Consider the following 22,601-nt stretch of genomic DNA (forward strand, 5'->3'; position numbering starts at 1 on the left):
CATGCATTGTCCAATGGGACATTCTTGGAACCAGAGGGCGACCTCTTAGAGAAAGGTGTCATCACTTTTCTTGTACAGTGGGACATTCTTGGAACCAGAGGGAAGCCTCTTAGAGAAAGATGTCATCACTTTTCTCTTGTATAGTAGGTCATTCTCAGAACCAGAGCATAGACTCTTAAAGTGAGATGACGTTGCTTTTTCTTGGTACAGTGGGTCATTCTCAGAACCAGAGCACAGACTCTTAGAGTGAGATGTCTTCACTTCTTCTTTTCTTGTACACTGGTCATTCTCGAAACCAGAGCACAAACTCTTAGAGTGAGATGGTGCCACTTTTCTCCTATGCAGGGTGATTATTATCAAAACCAGAGCACGGACTCTTAGAGCGAGATATCACGCCTTTCTTAACACTTGTACTATACATTCTATATAGGTTGTAGACTACTCAGACATAAAATCCTATGAGGCACTTCGAACCGCACTTGCACACACACGCTTAAGGTTGGGTGGAACTAATGGTGTTCCCACTCTCCTCGCTTGCATGGATCACCCAGACAGACTCTGGGGGCTATTTTTCCATGTCCATCTCTCCATGGATCACCTAGTTTTAGGGGCGAGATATCCATGGTTTCTCTCTTGTTCGCCTTTCTTCTCATGGATCACCAAAGTGTGAATTCATGTCCTCTCTCTCCTTCCTCTCATGAACTCATAGTTTTTCTCTTTATGTGATCACTTGTGTTTATGTGATGGCATTGGTCTTTGTGTCCCGATTAGTTGTTGAGACATATGAGTATCGAGGTCTCTTCGGCTAGTTGGTTTGTCATCTTGTGCCTTGTCTTATGTCTTTTTGTGCTTTGTTTTTGTTTTGTGTGTCTTGTTCCCTTTTTGTTTTGTGTGCTCTTGCATATGTTTGAGTGAGTTAAGATCCTAGGATTGGGGGCTTATGTTCCTCAAGATTAATGGTGTCTTATACGCCTTGTGGTATTGCTCTGCATCTCTCATCTTCATCTCTATTTCTTCTACTTTACTGACAACAGTGGCGTAAGCCATACTCCCGCTAAAGTGGGAGCTAAATGTAGTGTCACAAAATTGCGCCCCCTACAATTTTAACCACATTCAAAAACCTCACTTTGGCGACAACACCCTTTTTTCTGACTAAGACCTCTTTCTGCATTTTCATCCCTTGATCGCTTCCTGTTTGAGCCTTGAGATAGCCTCAAGACCCTGTCTGGGCCCTAAGATAGGGCAGGACATGACAAGGGCACCCTTGTCCCCCTTAGATAGGGGTGTGGAACCCCTGTCCCACCCTCTTAGGGTGGCCCCAAGATAGGTCCCCACGACCCTATCTGCACTTCAGGATCCTAAATATCCCCGATGTTGGCCTTTGGTGAGATTAATTAATTCCCCAAGGCATGTATAAAAGGGAGTTAGTTTTCTCATTTGAGAGGATGCAATAGGTATGATATACACGATAGGTGAAGTTCAAGCATGCAAGTATTCTTCTTCACGTGTCTTCTTCATTCATCCATTGGAGCAATATTACAACATTCATTTACAAGCATGTGTGTGTGCGTGTCAGGGTTTTGTCATGTTACATGTCATTTCATGCAACACTTGTGATTACATTCAAGAAGCGAAGCGATCATCATCAACAAATTGCAGATCTACAAGGTATACATTTTCATTGTTTACATTCAAGCATTTGCAATTACTTTATTTCAAGGTTGATTCCTCTATTGGGGTTTTACTAAGGCAAACCCGTATCCACAACCCTTCTTCCCCTCTTTTTTGTGTGTAGGTTGCAAGTGCGTAGCTGTAGTTGCAGGTTTGGACTTCATTTGCAAAGATGGAAAAACCCTTTTTATTTTGCGGATTTTGTGGAGGACTGTGTACACTGTCGCCACGGTCCCGACAACTTTTCTCCAAATTTGCAAAGCAGATCTGTATCAGTCTAATTAGCTCAGATCTGAAGTTACAATGCGATCCCAAACTGGTAGCTCCTCATTTCACTCAATTTCTCTTTGTTCCACTTAGTCAACAAGTCAACTTTCCTATTTACAAAAGAGGGCAAAACACACTTCAACCCTTGCAATCCACTTGGAATTCACATCCTTGCCTCCCTTGGATTTGGATCTAGTGGATTCAAGCCCCTCTTTTGAATGTAAGTTCCTCCAAGTGAAAATCATCCTAGTGACTTCCTTTCTCTCCTAGGTGGGGAGTCACTAGGGTTCAATTTTCCATTTTACAACAGTTGCTATCACATTCTTAGATTGATGTCCACACACACTTTGAAATCTTGAGACCCAAAAAAAAGTTTGTAATTCGATTTTATTTTATCTCCAAAGCACATGAATCTTCAACTAGCTAGAGCAGTCAAGATCTACATGAATGAATTCAGTTTCTAAATATTTTGCATGGCCAATGAAATTGTTTTTAATAGATCTAGATATAAATATAAATTTCATAAATTTATTATTAAAGGCTATAAGTGCTCAATGTTTATAAAATCTAGATATAGATATAAATTTTAGAGATTATTTTATTGGCATGTTCGTGAAGTTGAATTTTGTGTATAGTTTACTTTTATTTTTATTTGTTTTGTTCATTCGATGCTAAATGTATTTTTGTGGCCTTGTATCATACATTTCATCTTTAGGTTTAAAATTTTGTGTGCATATCAAACTAGTAATGATAGCATAATTTTATTTTATTGTGTTGGATTTGGAATTTTTTTATTAGTTTTGCTTTCTTTAGTCAATTCACTTTTTGATTTAAGAAAGAATCAAAAGTAAAGTAAGAAGAATATTTTTAGAAACCATGTCTTATGCATTTCATACATGCATAATAACTGTTTTGGGAGGTTTTTGCATTATTCTCATGATGATTATGTGAATCTGAAATCCTTTGTGCATCGGAAATTCATATACATATAGGATACGTGTCGATTCCTTCAGGTCTTGATATTGTTTTGTACAAACAAGAACCAACCAACTATGGTTCTCATTCTCTTTGGTGCAATCAGACCTTATATTGGGCGATCTTCTATACTGAAAGGGTGTTTCAAAATTTTGATTGAAGGATGGCTTACCATGTCTAGAGTAGAATTTATTTGTAGATAATTATAAACATTTGAACCAAGCCATCCATCTTCTTAGCGCTCTGTTGTTATATTTGTCATGCAGAAGGGTTTATGTGCCTTCATATTCATGTTAAGTGCCTTCATAGTCATGGTTATGTTTGTGATGGCTATGGCTATTTGCTAACACGATTTTCTATCTTTGTATTTGAAGGGCATTTTAAATTAAAAAAACTTCTAAAATCTTTCTAACTTATACAATGAATGTACTGATTTTTTATGAATGCTTAATAAATTGTTAGTGATAATATATATTTGTTATCTTCTTACAATTTTTAATGTAAATCCATTTTAATTTTTTCTTATGAATTTTATAATTGATTAAAAGGTCATGTATTTAGAAGAAATAAAATAAAAAGTTGCATTTAAATGTAGATCTAGAATATGAAATTATTTTAATGGAAATAAAATATTAGAAATTTTTTTCAAATTATATAGTTACATCATAATGAATATTTATTTATTAAATATTTTGAAATGTAAATAATAGGTTTAACTCAATTTTACTCATTGAAAAATTAGAATATAGTTTCTTTTTAGAATATAAATGATTTGCATGCAAAAAAGTAAAAAATAAAATAGAAAGGTCTTTTTAAATGTAGAATTTAGCCTTTTAACTTATATTAGATTATAATTAAAGTGATTGTTGATTTAAAAAAGAAATATAAAAAAGTTTCTTTTAAATCAAGATTTAATTGAATTAATTAGTTGCAAAGGAGTGTGGAAATTCTTATTAGGTTAATTGGGGCGGGAAATCCCTCTTCTAGATAAAGTAATTGATCTTTTTAAAAATTGGTTCACGGAGTTCAGAAAATCTGCCCTTTCAAGTGTATGGATAGTTTCACCTTCCATTGCGATATGGGAACTCTGGAAAGAAAGAAATAGGTGAGTGTTTCAAGATAAAGAAGAGTCGTTGGCTAGAATTTGTGTTAGGGTGGAGGGAGCTATTTTGGAAGTTGTTTCTTCTACAACAACGAATCATAATTTTGTGAAACATCTGTATGGCTTGATGGATAGCTTTATTCAAGCCAGGTGGCCTTTGATTAAGATTAGACATGTTCATGGGTCTCAAAGGGTTAATCATGTTGGTAAGTTTTTTGGAGATAAGGAGGTGATTTGGTCAAAACCTGAACAAGGATGGGTTAAAATCAATTTTGACGGGGCCTCGAGGGGTAGTTCGGGCACTTCTGGAGTGGGATGTGTGGGCTGCAATGATGAAGGGAAGATTCTTTTTAAAGGAGCAAAAAGTTTGCAAGATGGAACTAATAATGAGGTAGAGGTGCAAGTGGCTTTGTTAGCAACTGATTTGGCAACAAAGATGAAGGTTTCAAATGTCCATTTAGAGTGAGTTTCTCAAGTTGTGGTTAATGAAATCATGAAAGGAGTAACCCCAAGTTGGAGATTAAATAAGTTCATCACATTAATTTGTTCAAAATTAAAATCTTTTCAAGATTTTTGCATCTCTCATGTAAGGAGAAGTGGAAATGTCAATGTTGACAGATTGTCCAATGTGGCATGTGATCTTGGTAAGGGAGAGGTGAGGTGGTGGGATGGTAATGACAATACCATTTAATGGAGTTAAGATATTATGCCAGTACAATACCTTGTCATACTTGAAATGTGCGAAAAGCATTTCTTTTCTCTCTGTTCGTACCTAGGCTAGCTCGAGCATAATAGGCAATTAATGTCGAATTACTCTACATTGGTAGCGAGAGTTGGGAGAGCTCCATTTATTGCTAGTATGGGAATTTTCGCTTATTCTTTGTGGCATTCAAGCAAATTTGGTGGTGGTTATTGTGGTCTTTGTGCAGAGTTATGTGGTTTTGTGGGGGTGCGATATGGAAGCCAACTTCACACTCAAAACAACTAAAATCATGCCTTCTTTTTGGGGGTCGGTTCCTACAAAATGGTTGCAAAATATGTTCATTCTGAGGGACCCCCCGTTCTTGAGGGTTGCTCAACTGGTCGTTGGTGAGGAGGTGGCTGTTATTGGACATAGGTACAGAAGAAGGGTGAACATCTACGTGTTAATTATGGCGTGGGGACTCAAATTTGGCTATCCTTGTGAGGAGGTGAGAAAAGTGACGAGGACGATAGTGCCAGGAGATTACTTGCTCGATATGGAATCTCTACTGGAGTGGGTGGTCACAGGATGGGGATTTAATGTTTCATAGGGCATCCCGGAGGAGCACGTTGAGCTTAGAGGCAGATATTTTTGAATTCCCTTTTTGAGATGCTATGAAGAGGTAAACACTAGATTTCAGGATGATGTGAGGAGAGGTTGGGAGGGCCTGACAATGCATATTCAAATCATGGAGTTAGAGGAGATTATTAGGCAGGCAAAGGAGGAAGCTGGGGTGGTGGAGGAGGAGCAGAGGAGGAGATCGATAACCAAGTGCCTTTTTACGGAAATGGCCAAGCAAAGTATGTCATGAGCTAACAAAGCAACTGATGAAGTGAACATGGCTGGGGGTGCTGCGAGCTCATCAAACATAGAGGTGGGGAAAAGGCGATAAAGATGTTGCAGGGCAGGGTACCTCTTGGTGCCATTTCTCTTTTCTGTTTATTTTGCTTTGCAAATCTAAAGTTACAGTTAAAACAATTTGATTAGTTTATGCCAATTTTTGTCTGGCACTATGTATATGTCATTCTCGTACTTGTATTTGTGGGGTAGGGTTTGGGTAGACTATTGGTTTATGGATGTATTTTTTTATGGGTAGTTTGGAGGTTTTTGTGGGGATTTTTTGGGTGGTTTGAGGGATATAATTTGGATGATGATGTATTGTTTAATTTTACTCAATAAAACAAAAAATTATTAGTTGCATGAAAAAAAAAAATAGAAGTTGCTTTTAAATCTAGATTTTAAAATATAATTTTTTAAATTAGAAGTTTTTTAAAAAATTATATTTAAATTTTTTTCACTTAAAATAATTATAATAGGAAGTTGCTTTTCAATTTAGATTTTTTTTTTCTTGATAATATGTTTTTATTTATTCGAAATAGAAAAAAGATACATCCATGGAAATTCTAAACTTCCAGACAAAAAGCAGAACACCCCAAAAACCAGCCAACTCTATCTCAGTAAACTAGTACACACTAAACCCCCCCCCACCCAAAAAAAAAATTCCTTTGTACCCATCAGCCAATTGTGTGTTCAAAATTCACATTAATAGATACAATTTTCAAACAAGAATATTCAAATCCCATGAAGCTACCCTATTACTTAGAGTGCAAAATTAAAATGTATGCAAACCAAAATAAAATCAGACCATAAACAAATTTACAATTCAAAAAGAGAGTAAAATCATGCACCCCGAGAGCTCCCTTCATCTGCATTTCCAATCAACTCACTCATCCTCTTCCTTTTGTGCGGTCTTAACACCCTTTCCTCCACTCTTTCTGCTTCCACCTTGGCTTATCGAATCACTTCATCAAGCTCTATAATCTATACAAAAATCGTCAATGCTTCCCAACCTTGTTTTGCTTTCATCCTACGGTGTGCCTTGCCACAATCTGTCGGCTATTTAATAAAGGATAGATGTTTCTTGAGGTGTTCACGTGGCACCCCTACAAATCCCTCATGCACATCAATTCCTACCCTCAGAATTGCCCATTCCAGAATTGATTCCATGCCATCCAAATAGTCACTCTGTACTATTGTCTCCATCACCTTTTTCACCACCTCCACTGGTTCACCAACATCCAACCCCCATGCCATGATTAAAGAATATACATCCATGTTCATTCGGTACTTGTGCCTCAGATTGCCAAAAACCTTCCCCAGGATTAATTGCACACATTTAACCAGTTTTTCATCCTAAAAAAGAAACATCCATTAAAGCCTTCTTTCTGTAACATCTCCAAAGAATTGGGCATAATTGCTTCTTCGTCTTCAACATAAAATTTTCCTGCATGATCCCTTTGCAACACCTACAGTCTCCCCACACCTTGCCAACTCAACAACTTCTTCAGGAAGATAAGTTGCCAATACATCGGGCAATGAAAACAAATAAATGAGCATAATAACTGTAATTCCCTCCTGAAATGAAAACAAATAAATGAGCATAATAACTGTAATTCCCTCCTGCATTAAGTGTATTGTCCACCACATATTGCCGCCCTTTTCTCACCCCCTAGCCCCAGATTAAGCAATTGATGAGTTTTATCAAATCCATACTCTCTATGTTGGCCTTCAACTCAAACCCCTCAATCACTCACTAAAACCTCCAAAACCAACAACCTAACATCTTGATTCACCTACTTTTTCAAAAACTAAACATCCCACTAAGATGGTCATTGTACATCTACGTCATCTCCACCCCACCATCTTGTGACCAAATTGTCCAAATCACAGGCCACGTTGAACAAAAGGTCTGCCACCCCATTTCCTGCTCTATGAATGTGAGATATCCGGAAGTCCTGGAACATTCAAAGCCTCGAACAAATAATCAAAATGAATTTGTTTATTCTCCAACTTGGTGAATCCCCTTTCGCAATTGCTTCAACCACAACTTTCAATTCTCCTTCTAAGTATACCCTCAAGACTTTCATATTACTTACGAATTCCATCACAAGCAAAGCAGTCCGTGCCTCAACCTCGTTAGTAGTGCCATCTTGCAACTTTTGCACCCCTTTAAACAACACTTTACCTTTCTCATCACAAGCCACACACCCTTCTCCCGAGATACCCAAATTTCCCCTTGAAGCTCCACCAAAATTGATCTTGATCCACCCTTGCTCCGGTTCAGTCCACACCTCATCAGTAACTTTTCCACCCCTGGAAGAAGGATTAACCCTCAAGGACCCATGAATGGGTCAAAGAAAAGAAAATGCAATGATAAAATTTTCAATTTAGATTTTAGTGTTTAACTTATTAGTACTTGCCGTAGGCAATACTATTGCATTCAGTGAAGCTGCTTTATTCAATTAGTTTGCACCAATCAATAGTAATTATTATTTTTTCTTAAAAAATAACTTGGTTTTTGTAAAGTTAAGATTTATATTAATAAATTTAAGATATTGTAAAAATTATTTATCTACACTATGATTGGTTTTAAAAAATTGGTGTTATAGGAGAAATTTTTTAGGGATGATATACTTTTTATGTTTTTTTAATTTTATTTCTTTGTATTTTAAAAACTGAAATGTCTATTTTAAATAGTTTTATTTTTATTTTTTATCATTTATAATATTGTAAATAAAATATTTTTTCTAAATAAACATACAAATTTTAATAATTATTTTTTATCTCAAAATATAGATAATAAAACCAATTATAACGATTTGTACAGCTTGAGTTGGCCTAGTGGTGGAGAACTTGTGCTCTTGAAAGAGAGGTCACAAGATCAAATCCCACAAGGGGGTAGGGTATGTACACCTTATTGGCTTCGGCCCATTACCAATAAAAAAAAGCCAAATATAAGGATTTCATTTAGTTTAAATGAAATTAAAAAAAAAAATTAAATACAAATATTTCTATTAAAAAAACCTAATTATTATATGTATTCTTTATAATTATATTTTATATATTTTTTGAAATTATTCTATTTTTTAAGACTTTTTGAAAATCATAATTTTTTATTATTATTTAATATATACAAAATAATTTAATAACTTTTAATCATAAATTTAAATATTTCATTAAGTAACCCATTAATGGTTCCCTGAGGGCTAATCCCACATCAGAAAAAGGGGAGGTTACATGGGAGCCACCTAGCAAGGAATGGATAAAAATAAATTTTGATGGGGCATCTAGAGGAAACCCGAGAACCTTGGGTGTGGGGTAGTGGCGAGAAATGACAAAGGGTCTATCCTCTTCAAAGGAGCACGTCACCTACAGGATGGAATGAATAACGAAGCGGAGGCCCAGGTGACACTTCTAGCAACTGAGTTGGCCTTAAACATGAAAGTCCAACGATTGCATCTGGAAGGAGACTCCCAGGTAGTCATCAATGCAAACACTAAAGGCAACACTCCATCTTGGAAATTATCTCGTTGGGTGGCGATCATCCGAGAGAAACTCAAATCCTTTGAGGAATTTTGGGTATCCCACGTCAGGCGAGGTGCAAATGCAGTGGCAGATCTACTCTCCAACATTAGATGTGACATGAATAGCCAAATGGCCAAGTGGTGGAAGGGAGATGGTAGATTGTGGAAGTGGTCTTAAATGCAGTCCTAGAAAAATGAAGCCAACAAAATGCACGCAAGGAAGCCTGAAATGACAAGTACACCTCTTTCGCTGATGGTTGCAATTAAAGTGGCAGTTGCAAAGTGCAAACAGTACTTTTTAGAGATGATGGCGGAGTGCAGCAAATCTGTTGTGAAATTCTATTTCCTTTATGTCATCCCGCTTGCATTAATTACCTACCTCAAACGACGACGGAGGAATTTAATTCCTTTGGTTTGAGAGCTCGTTAATGAGTTTGTATTTATTTGATTGATAAATGGTTTAATGTCATTTGCATTGTAGAGGCCGGAGAAAATTTTGTGCAGGTCTAATGGAAGCGAACTTCACTCTGCGAACTGAGAAGAAATTGGTGCCATTCTTGGGGATGGTATTGAAGAAGAGGATGCAGGGGCTTTTCAGATACAAAGAGGATAAATTGTGGAGTGTGGCACACCTGATGCTATGAGAGGAGGTGTCGCATATCCATTTTCGCTATCAGACGAACATGGAGGTGTATTCCCTGATCTTGGCATGGGCATGCGAGTTTGAGCCGGAGGTGGAGAAAATCAAACTCACTCTAACAAAATTGATAGATGGGGAGTACCTAATCAACCTCAACTCCATTTTGGAGTGGGTAGTGCCTTGGACAGGCATTCACATTAGGGAGGGAGACGATAATGAGGAGTTGCTGCCTTTTGTTCAAAGACCAGAAAATCACATAAAGGAACAATGTCGGGAACGAACTCGCATTGGTTGGAAGGCCATGAAGCTCTATGTAAAACTCATTAGGATGGATGAAGTACTGAAGACCCTAAAGGTGGTGGTGCGGATGGAGGTCGAGAGAGATCTGCAAGATAGGTTTGAGGAAGGGTGGGCGATCCAATTGCTAGCAAGCTTGGAAGGAGACCTCGATTTTGGATGCTTGGAATGCATTCCGAAGATGAAAAATGAAGCTGCAAAAGGCAAAGCTTTGGCTCACATTGCGGACGAGGAGAAGGTGAACCCGAGCGAGAGCGAGTGAGTGGCCATGGGGCCATTGTTTTTTCCACTTTCTTCCAATATACTATTTTAAATAGACTTTTTAGTCATGTCTGTAATATTTGGTGCATGGATGCACAGAACTGGTTTCTTTCTTTTTTGTTTTCGAATGTTTTCAGAGTAGGTCACGACTGTGAATATTTTGGGCCGATGTTTACATCTTTTAGCAGGGTCGTGGATGATTTGTTGTACCTTTTATTTTTGAATTGATATACTACAAAATTACCGATCAAAAAAATATATATTTCATTAAGTTATTTCTATTTTCACTTTTATAATTATTAATAGTTATTTTATTAAAACTAATTATAATAAATATTATAATATTATACTACAAATTAGTAATTATATTTGAGATTAATTTTATTATTATAATTATAATTATATTGATTTTTTAAATTAAATTAGGATTATGCTTTTCAGAAAAATATATATTTTCACTATAAAATTTGTATTATATTATAATTATTATGTCGAAGCATTCCCTATATGAAGTGAACCACCTACTTTTTGAAATGAATGATTTAAAATTGGGGAGAAGAATAAAGCCTATAGAATTAATCGTTTAAATTCATATTAATTTTAAAAAGAGATCTTTTATAACAAAAAACAAAAATAATACATTTTAATATTATTTATTAGGAGTTAATTTTCTTAAAGTTAAAAATTTATTTTAATTTTTTATGTCTTTTTATAATAATTAAAAACTATTATAATTTAATCTATAATGTTTTTTGATAGATATAATATAATCTATAATTATTTGTCTTATTCAAATTTTAATTATGATAGAATAATTATATTTCGAATTATAATCTTTCTTTTCTTATTATTTTCTTTTAATATTATCTTCTTTTATTAGATATTCTATTATTTATTATTTATTCCAATTCTTCCACTTCTTCTTTTAAGGGTTGATTTTTAATTAAGTTGAAATTGTATTCTAATTATTCGTGTTTTTAATGGAATTACAGATAATAATTAAAAGATATTATAATTTATACATTTTGTCTTATTTAAATTTTATTTATTATAGAATACTTATATTTGAATTTTATTCTAATTTATGTAATAAAATAAATTTCAACTCAACGCCTAAATTAAATGTTTAGAGTGAGAGAGAAAGAAAGGGTAAATAACTTTTGATTACTCATTTCATGCCAATAATTTAAGGATATCAAATGTCTTTGGGGAGTTATGTTGATGGTAGCATGTCATTTGATTATTATCTCCATCTCCATCTCTCTCCTTTATCTATATCTCCATACCTCTCCATATATGTCTCTTTTACCCTTCTATCCTTCCCACTCTATCTAGCTCTGTATCTCTCCCTCACTCTATCCATCTCTCTCTCTCTCTCTCTCTCTCTCTCTCTCTCTCTCTCTCTCTCTCTCTCTCTCTCTCCCTCTTTTTATATTTCTCCACTTCTATATAATCTCTCTCCCACTCCCCCCCTCTCTATTTTTGTGTATATCTTTCTTCCTTTTTATATGTATCTCTATATATCTTTTACTCACACACATTTTGTCTTACTCCCTCCTTATCTTTCTATCTATATCCCCCTCACTCACGCAAACACACACTCCAACCTATTTCTCCCTCCCTATCTCTATTCTATCTCACTATCTCTAGATATTATACACTCTTCTTCCTTTACCTCTCTCACTCTCTCCATATCCCTCTCACCATATCTCTATTTCTATTTCTTCCTCCCCCTTTTTCTCTCATTCTATCTCTCCCTCTTGCTCACCCCCTCTATATTTTACAAGTTATATTTATTCTCTAGATCCTTTCTATCTCTATATCTATCTCTTTATATCCTTGTATATCGCTTCTCTCCCTCTTTCTGTCTTATCTCTCCCTATCTCCCCATCACTCCCTCTTTTTATATTTCTCTACTTTTGTTCTCTAATGTATATACACACACTCCATCTTTCTCCCTTTCTCTCTCTCTCTATCTTCCCCCCTCTTTATCTCTCTCCCTCTCTCTAAAGTCTAAACCTTTCTCTCTATTACTTGTCTTTGTCAGCTTTTTTCTCTCACGCTTGTACCCAATCTCTCTCATTTGCTCCATATCTCTTGCACAATATATCTTTTTCTATGTTTTCTCCATCTCTTTTTGGCTTGTCTATCTATCTCTTTCTATACACACACATATATATATCTCTCTATCCCTCTCTATCTACCCATATTTTCCTCTATCCATATCAATTTCCTCCCACTCTCTTTCTGGGCCATCCCTCTCTTTATCTTTCCCTCCTCTCTATTTCTCCCCATCTCTCCCTCCCCCATTCCCTCCACACACACACACACACACACACACACACACACACATGTATATATACATATATATACATGTGTGTATACATGTGTGTGTGTGTGTGTGTGTGTGTGTGTGTATACACACACACACACACATATGTATGTGTATATATATGTGTGTGTGTGTGTGTGTATATATATACACACACACACACACACACATACATACATATATATACACACATACATACATACATATGTATATATATACACACACACGTATACATATATATACACACATACATACATACATACATATGTATGTATGTATATGTATATATATGTATGTATGTGTGTGTGTGTGTGTATGTGTGTGTGTGTGTGTATGTGTGTGTGTGTGTGTGTGTGTACATACATGCATGTATGTATATACATATATATGTATATGCATATACATATCATCCTCTTTGTTTCTCTCTATCTTTATGTATACATATACATATCATCCTCTTTGTTTCTCTCTATCTTTATATATACATATATATATCATCCCTCCCTCTTCCTTTATGTCTCTCTATATCTCTTCCTCTTTGTTTCTCCCTCTCTATCTCCTCTCTTTCTATCTTTATCTCCTCCTCTCCCTTGCTCTATCTTTTTTCCCTCCTCATTTGCTTTATCTTCATCTCTACCTCCATCTTCATCTCTCCCCCTAATCTTTAGACATGCCTCCTTCTATCCATCCATCTCTCTCTCATTCTCCTTCTTTTTGGACCTCTATATCCATATCTTTTTCCTCTCCATATCTATCTCTCTCTATCACTTCTTTCATTTATCCCTCTATCTCTATCTCTCTATACCGCTATAACTCCCCCTCTCTATATATCACTTCCTATCTCTATCTTTATCTTTCTACATCTTCATCTCTCTCTAACTATTTATTTTTCTCTTCCATATCTATATATTCCTCTCCCCTCTCTATCATTTCTCTCTCTTCTCCATCTTCCTCTCGCCATTCTCCATCTCTATCTTTGACTCCAACTATATCCCCATCTTCTTCTCTGTCTCTATATCTATCTCTTTACCAATCTCTCTCTCACTCTTACCCCTCTATATATCCTTCTTTCAGGCCCCATCTCAACCTCACTCTTGCGCTCACCATATTGCAAAGATAATATGAGCCTGTTGCTAATAAAACTTGATTATCTTCTCAATTTAAAAGTTTCATTTCAGTTATGATTGAATCCTTGTAAGTGGATGCATAGTTGATTTTAAGCTATCACCTCTAAATTAAGTCCTTTCTTGTACAAACAACATCATGACCACAAATTGACCTCATGCACTACACAAATTTATACAAAAAATAGACCAAATTTCTCCCAATTGACCTTCCACACCTCTTTGGCATACCCATTGCACACCAAAGTGCAATTGCTAGTTTATATTATTTTATTAAAATAATTTTTATTTTTTATTTTAAGGCAAGCGCTTTTGATTGGAGCTATGAACCAGTGAGATCACAAGGAGGACCTCATCTCTGAATCGAGGGCCAAAACATCCTCTTTGAAACACCCTACACAGCTTGAGAGCACAACTATCAATTTCCTAGCCAATGAACGAAGAGCAATAGACCAACCAACATCGAGGGGATCAAGAGCATGCTCCAAATTTATCAATCACTCACTCCTCAGCGTGCACCAACAATGAACAACCTCTCCGGCCAAAGCAGACCTGATGTCTGCCAAGTCAGCAGACCGGTGCAACGACGAACGAGAATGACAGGGGCGGAGAGGGGCCAAGCCCCGTGCATTGAACTCACGATCTCCACTGGGGGAGGCTCGCAACACTACCACTGTGCTATGGGGTGAACCCCATTAAAATAAGAGTTGTAATTAATATTACATAAATATAGTTATTCTAATATAATTTTAAAATAACAATGTAATATAATTTTAAATTAATGATGATTCAAAATTATAATACTTAAAAATTCAAATATTTTTATTACAATTCAAAATTATAATAATTAAAAACTAGAACAAATATTTTTCTTATAATACTATGATGGCAAGTACTCATCACTACATGACACTTGTTTTAAAATTATAATTAGTAATTATTTATTTATTTTTAAATCAAAATTATAACTCTCATATTTTTGATTATTTAAAAAATAGATAATATTATTTTATAAGTTTTAAAAATTTTATTTTTTTTTAATATAAAAATATTTACATTTTGAAAATATTGTAGTGATTTCTTTGTTTATTTATTATTATATGATTATTTACTTAAATACAACCTAACTTAACCCAAAAATACAAAAGTATACAAAGGTTTAAATTTTAATTAGAAGATGGAGCTCCCTTATTAAAAATATTAAATAAAAAGCTCCCTTATGTAAAATATTAAGATTCATTTTATGTAGAGATTTTAGTTCTTAATTTATTATAATATTAAAATGGTTCAATTATTTTAAAATTAATAAAATAAAACTAAATGAACCTTAAACCAAATTATCAACGAAACCCTGTAATGTAGTTAAAGGCGCAGTGCTGTCTCAGAATTCGTTTTGTAGATTTATAACAAATAGGAATATAAATTGTAATGTTTTCCCCTTATACCCAGGTAACTAGAATTTGTTTTTTTATGCATTTTGTCTGCGAAACCCTGCAACTAGAATCAGGATAAAACATTGAGCACATTAAATGTTGTTGTATTGTCTTAACGTTCTTCTTCTGTTTGTGTTTGCTGGCGTCAGTAGCTCAAGGCCGTTACCAGACTCTATACGTCACCAGCTTCATCCACAACTACCGACAGGAGCTCGCTAGATACCCTGCTTTGACTACAGGTTAGGTTCATTGTTTGTCTGATATCATTGTTAGAGCTTAATTTCCTGCAAATCTACAAGTTTGATTATAATATGTGTGCATTTACATTCAATTTTGAGTCCGATTTCTGAGTTATGTTGAATCTATAATCCGCTCAATTCGTTCATGTTAGACTTTGTTGTGCAGAAATCTTTCTAGTCCAAGATTTAGAAACAGAGTATATATATTGTGTTCCTTGTCTTCTACAATTTCGGCATTTGGATCCTTTGTTTGAAAATTTGTTTAAAGCATGACTTATTTTTAATTGAGGTTTGAGTGGATTCAAAGAGCCGGAGAATTCTTTCCTTGCCACATAAAGGAGAATTCTTTCCTTGCCACATAAAGTTGCAATAGTTCTATGATTTACAACAGATTCTGTGGCTCTTCCAGTACATAACATGTCTTATGGAGATCTGAATATGGGGTTTTGCCATAGTTTTAGGTTAATGTTTATTCTATTCAATTAGCTTTTAATACCAGACAAGTTTTCTGTGGATTTGAATTTTGGGTTTTACCGTAACTTCATGTTTTATTTTTTTATATCATACCATTCAAGTAGGCTTTCAATGCTAAACATCTGTTATGATAATTTGAATTTGGGGCTTTGCTACCAGATTTTGCATTTAGTTTTCATCAGCTCAAGTATCAATATCTAACATGCCTTTATGGATTTGAATTTTGGGCTTTGCTATACTTTTGCATTCAGCTTCATTCCAGTCAATTGAGCTTTACAATATCTGACATGTCTTCCACAGATTTGAATTTTGGGGTTCTCTATAATTTTTCATTTAAGTTAATTCCATTCAACTAGGTTTTCTATAACCACTATTGATAGACTTTCAACATAAGCGACAAGTGATCTCCCGCATAACAATAGAAGAATTTAATCAAGAATACTATATTTCTTCTATATATAAAGATTCAATTTATCTCATCAATGCAATACTTGCCATATTAGGCTCCTTTGATAGCCTGGAGCAAACAGATCCACTTGGATTTTATTTCATATCAAACCAAGCTCTTTACAAGTGGTCTTTGGCTACTTAATAAGTCACAATGTGCCCACTATTAAAGTAGTACACCAATCTGATGAATATTTTAGAGGTTTGAAGGTTATAATGGTTGATCATGCTCCGCAGCTACTGAGCACTGAGTCTTTGCCCATCCTGTACTCAACTATTTAACTATCTGTTTAACTAGTTTTCTGTACTATAACATTGTAAACAAAAGAATAAACTTTACAATGTTGTATGTAGACACATAATATTATGATTACCTATGAAATATGCAAATGTTTATAACATAAATTTATGTTCCTTGATGAGAAAATGTTTAGTAATAGAAATTTATGTTCCTTGATGACAATCTCTTTAATCAACATTTTGACATCTTCTAGAATTGTAAATTGTTGTCAAAATAACTCTAAAATCTTTATTAACAAACCAGAATTGTTGAAGTAAGATGAATAGATGAAAATAATTTCCAGTGTCCACGTCATTTTCATTCAAGATGTGCAAGACTCTCACACATGTTGCAGCATGCAAGGTAATGGCTTCAACATAGTTGACATCATGAGGTTCAAAAGCAAAAGACTTGTTATAGGTACCGGGAATCTATGCACTAATTATAATTTTTATAAAATAGATTCATTGATAGCATTATGCTCAAAGACATCGACATGGAAATAATTATTGGTTGGAATAGATGAAGTAGTATGGCTATGAAGTGCATTGATAGGAACACATGGTCAACACCTGGTGCAACAATATTGACATGAGAAGCATTGCTATAATTTTTTCTTTTTTTTCTTTGAGAATGAAGAGGACTGCCTCACCTATTTAGTGAGGGGATATTATTATTAAAATTCTTGCATCTGTATTCTTTTATAGGCAACCCCCATGGTCATAATTAACTTGATCATCGACATTACTCCAACGTTCCTTGATGCTAGTTGAGGCCTAAAGCATTCATTGATGCAGAATCCCTTCCTCGGGTATAACTACCACTAGTTTTCAAGCTGCAGTTGATAAGAACGTTTGAGAGAGAAAAGTAATACTTCTATAAAGATGTCAATGGGCTTCCATTGCATTATTTTAAAAGATAGCATCATTTCTTTTCTCTGAAATAGATAAAGAATTCTAGATAAAAACAACCAAAGTTACATATATATTCAGAAATGTTAAAAGTGATGAAGTTACCTAGTCCAAATATCTATCCATGAAATTTCCTTCAGTAAAGATACCTACCAACTTCGAATGCGTTGTATATTGAATATGTCATAATGAGGATGTCAAGGACCTAAGTGTGATTCTGAACATACCTGAAAAGCCGTGAGTTGAATTGAAAAGGTTGCATAATCTACCTAAAGTGATTCTAGATCAAATCCAAGATGTCTTCAAGACTAGAGATAATTAGAAAGATTGGAACAAGTAGAAAGATTGGAACAAGAAGTAAAGCCTTCCCTTTTCTGGGCTTGAAAGTACTCCTGATGTTTGAGATAGGAAACAAAAAACAAATTCGTGTTTATGTGAGGCAAGCCCTTTTGAATTTTTCAAGCCATTGTCAAAACGTTTCAAAGCAAATGTTCTTTCAGATGTTCTTACAGATTCAAGATTCTAGATTTTGAAAATAAATATTTTAAATTCTCTGCACTATTATGAACTTATTTTGATTACAATGTGGAAACATACCAAATGTTGGATTTCTTTCATTAATATAAATATCTAGTGAAGCATAACTCACACCCAAAGGGCTAGGGTGCCTTTTTGAGGCACCGTGGAAATTAAGTTTTCATACTCCCTTAGGATGAGGGCTTCAATAAACCAATGATCTATTAATTACTCCAACTCTTCAATAAATGATCATTTAATAATATATATCGACTCTTAAATCCCATGAATGGGGGGAGAAACCAATGATATATATCCTTTCCATTTATTTCAGAATTAAGAACATATATATATCAGACATTAAGAGCAGATCTAAAAGAGGTTTTGTACCAGATATAAAGGGAGTTTATGAGCAAATTGTTCAAGCATAATATACCAGACTTGTGTGTGAAGACGTAGAAGATAAATCATGAATACACCAGCAAATTTGTGAAAGAAAAGAACAAATAGAACACATTTTATGTAGATTCTATGAGTAGATATATAACCAAAATTATGGTAGATCTATGAGGAACATTATAGCAGGTTTAAAGCAGACCTGCAAATGTGTTAGCACAAACAAGGCACATGGACAATTTGTTGAATGCCATCAGATTTTCCCATTAAATTTTTAATAATATAAAATAAAAAAATGACTAGCATTTATTGTCCATAGAATTTCTTTGTGTTTTATTCATTGCACGACATTCAACAAATAGACCATGTGACTTGTCTCTGCTAACACATTTTGCATAATGTGTGCAGGTACACAGCAACTGCAAGCAATATACAATATTAGTAGCATTCGTGCTTGAAGAAATAATTTTGAACACATATCTTTGGCTGTAGGTATGGTCACTACTTTTCTTTTTCCTATTCCTTGGTTAACCTCTAGTGCAATGCAAAAACAATTTTTTGCACTCATCAAAGCTATAAAAAGTTAGCTGTGACTTGTTGGGTTGTGGAACATGGTAGTTGATTTCTCACTAACAGCATAATCAAAACATCTCTAAGACAACTTTTTTTGCAATGATTAATAAATCCATCAATATGCTTACAAATGTTGCTACAAAGAAGCAAAATATGTCACAAAACTCGATCATAGTAGAAACACACAAACCACAAAGCCATTCACCAATAATATCAATTTATCAAGCTCTGGATAATGCATAATGTTTCCAAATTAACTTATTCAATTACAGAGTTGGGGATTGTGTATTTTGGAACTAATGTTTTTGTTTGAGCTCTTCCCTATTAATTTGTGCAAATTAAAGGTTTTTTTTTTTGCCTTTTTCTATAGTTTCTAACATCTAGATTTCATAAATAGCATTTCCACTGATTTTTTTCTTTTTCCTGATTGGATCGTTATATTTTTACCAGTTGTTTTTCTCGTTTTAATTTTAAAAATAGGGAAAATAATAGTGTTCACATGTGTTGTCTTCATAATACTTGTACAACTGCAGATACATGCTAGTTCATCCATTTTGATGTAATAGTTAAGATTCACACAGTATTTGTGTCAGAGTTTATTTTCATGAGATTTTTTTAAACTCGTAGGATTTGTTTAACTCGCATTATTTGCACTGTGTTTGATCAAGGGCTAAGCAAGGGCTTAGCAGTAACTTTGACATATGGTGGCTGTTTATGTTTTAAGAAATTTCTTGGTTTAGTTCTTTCATGACTTTCTGCTTAAACCGTCGATTGTCATTGTTTTATTTTTCAAATGACTTCCAATTTGTTCTCGATTTAGCCATGGCTATTTCAATATGACCATTTATTTTGAAAATCTAGCTGTGAATTATAGCACATGTGATGCAGCTGATTTTGAACTGTGCTTATCAGGGTGTTGTTTGACAAAGCAAGCTAATGGAGTTGTGAAGTACAACACATGTAATGCAACTGATTTTGAATTGTGCTTATCAACAGTATTGTTTGTAGAAGCAAGCTAATGTCTACATTTTAGCATTATTTCATATTGTAAACAAATCACAAGTAGTTTGGATAGTAGAACAGTGACAATGTAGAGTTTGAACTATAGATCATGGAAGAGCCAAATGAAGAAATTCATAAAACTAAAAATAGTCATAGAGCCAAACTTATGAAATCAAAGGACTGATCTAATAGAGCTAGAAAAAGAAATAGAAACAAGAAAATGAGTCACCATACCTACCAATGTCATACAAAATGTGTTAGCAGAGACAAGGCACATGAACTAATTGTTTGAATGTCATAAGATTTTCTCATCAATTTTTAACAATAAAAAATAAAAAAATAACTAGCATTTACTGTTTATTCATTATATTTTTGCTGGCATTCTATAAATTTATTGTTAAAAATTAGATGACAAATCCTTCCAAAAAATTAAAAGAATTTCTTTGTGTTTTATTCATTACACGACATTCAACAAACAAATGGTGTGCCTTGTCTCTACTAACACAGTTTGTATAATGTGTGTAGGTACACAACAAGTACAACCAATATACAATATTAGTAGGATCCATGCTTGAGGAAATACTTTTTGAACACATATCTTTGGCTATAGGTATGGTCACTGCTTTTCTTTTTCCTATTCCTTCATTAACCTCCAGTACAATGCAAAAAACAATTTTAAGCACTCATTGAGGTGTACTTTCTATTCTTATCTCCAATTTTCGCTAACTAGAGAGATGTCAAAGCTATAAACAGTTGGTGCTTTTATTTCTACATAATCTGAATGTTGGTTATCCCATTCTTCATTATAGACTCTTAAAGATTCTAGCTGCACATGGAAAGCTGGTTGTCCCAACATCTGCATAACTAGTTTGTATTTAGTAGCCAAAACAAATAAACAAGTAGTTTTAAGAAGGCCACTGGAAACCAATCTCTCTGAGAACATTTCAATCTATATACAAAAAATCAACCTTAGCAAATGTATTTTCTATGTTCAAGGTTGAAATCATTCCAATTTTCCAAAGTAGTCTCTTTCCAGTTTCTGATATATTTTTAATTTGAAAACTGCAAATACACATTGAAAATTGCCATACATAGCCATGTTGTATTACTCACCCAAGTTTCTAACTCAATATAATTGAAGAGCTTTTGCAATGGATCTTATCATAAATTAACATGGGCTTGATTTCACTTGAATAAATTCAAGTCCAAAACTTTTAATTACTCAACCACTGAGTTTTCCCATATCAGTAAATGATATAGTACACAGTGCAAGACTGGCAAGCTGAAGCCATAAAGTTAAAAACAAGATCTGGACTCTTAGAAACTTGGAGCTAATACCATGCACCTCTGACAGTCAATCAATTTAGTTAAGGTGTGGAAACATAAATTTATATTTCATTTCTTTGCCATATAGATGACTCAAATAATTTTATAGGAATTATGTGCAACCACCTTCCTTCTCTTATTGAAAGATTTACCTGGGAGGTGCAGCATGAGAATCTCCAAACACAACTCCACAAGTCGTGACAGATCCAGATATTGATTCAACAACAACTGTTCAATCAACTTCATCCCATTCTACTAGTGCTTTGGCTTTTCTTTGAATACGACAATTACTAGCACCAAGAAGGCAATTTAATTCACTCAAATAAGAAAATGGCATCCAAGCATCATCTATTGCCTCCTCACTTATAAAATCTAATACTGCAACCCAAGAAACAGATTTTTAATTGTTAGTCAAGAACTTTTGTTTACAACTTCTAATAATATAATGCAACGATTACTATATAAATTGACCTCAGAAGCTACTCTCAGCTTAAATGAATAAAGTTTACAATTATGAATGTGTATGTGTGAGCATACCTTAAATAGCTACACATTTTAAGTTTTGGGATGTATTTTTTGTGAGCACCACGAAAAATATAACAAGCCAATAAAAAAAAAGCAAAAAATCACCAAAAATGTTATTTATCAAATCTAAATGTTAGAAATTATAGAAAAGGCAAAAAATTTATCTTCAATTTGCACAAACTAATAGGGAAGAGCTGAACCAAAAACATAATAATATCAATCTATCAAGCTTTGGATTATGCACAATGTTTCTAAATTAACTTATTCAATTACATAGCTGGGGATTGTTTGTATGACACAGTCCATGTCTTGCTTCATTGCGAATACACACGTAAAGAAAATAGCTTAAAATTTGTTCTTTAGTTGGCTCTAGACTAACCTTTTTAAACCTAAATGCATGGTACCTATTAGAATGCCTAGCTTTATAATTCCATATACTAAAGAATTTGTAAGCTGTTTTAAGAGTGGGGCAAACAATGAACAGTTTCAAGAATAAGTGATGCTACAGGTAAAGCTAAAAGTTTAAAAACCTAAAAATGGTATGGCATCAAAAACTATCTCTGAAAATAGGCAATGCTTAAAGATGAAGAGATCAATGCCATACTCTAACTTCATATGAAACTTCTTATGAATAGTTTGCTTTATCGTTATTCAAACAAAAGAACAATAAGAGTTTAAAAATATCCCAATAGAATAAACTCTGG

At 34.2% G+C, this 22,601-nt stretch overlaps 1 protein-coding gene across 14 annotated transcripts in view; it reads left to right on the top strand.

The window, feature by feature from the left end:
• The first annotated feature begins 15,091 nt into the window (after positions 1–15,091).
• Positions 15,092–22,601, top strand: part of LOC131063903 (mitotic-spindle organizing protein 1) — a 30,447-nt gene continuing 22,937 nt past the window's right edge. For 2 of the 14 annotated variants that reach the window (XM_059218228.1, XM_057997867.2), the window contains exons 1-3: positions 15,240–15,447; positions 18,880–18,963; positions 20,572–20,656. The gene's annotated coding sequence lies outside the window, so the exon portion shown is untranslated. Of the gene's footprint in view, positions 15,448–18,879; positions 18,969–20,571; positions 20,657–22,601 lie in introns of all 14 variants that reach the window. The other 12 variants (XM_057997863.2, XM_057997861.2, XM_057997866.2 and 9 more) reach the window with 12 other exon arrangements.

The sequence above is a fragment of the Cryptomeria japonica genome, chromosome 3 (genome assembly GCF_030272615.1).
Source record: "Cryptomeria japonica chromosome 3, Sugi_1.0, whole genome shotgun sequence".
Lineage (NCBI taxonomy): Eukaryota > Viridiplantae > Streptophyta > Pinopsida > Cupressales > Cupressaceae > Cryptomeria > Cryptomeria japonica.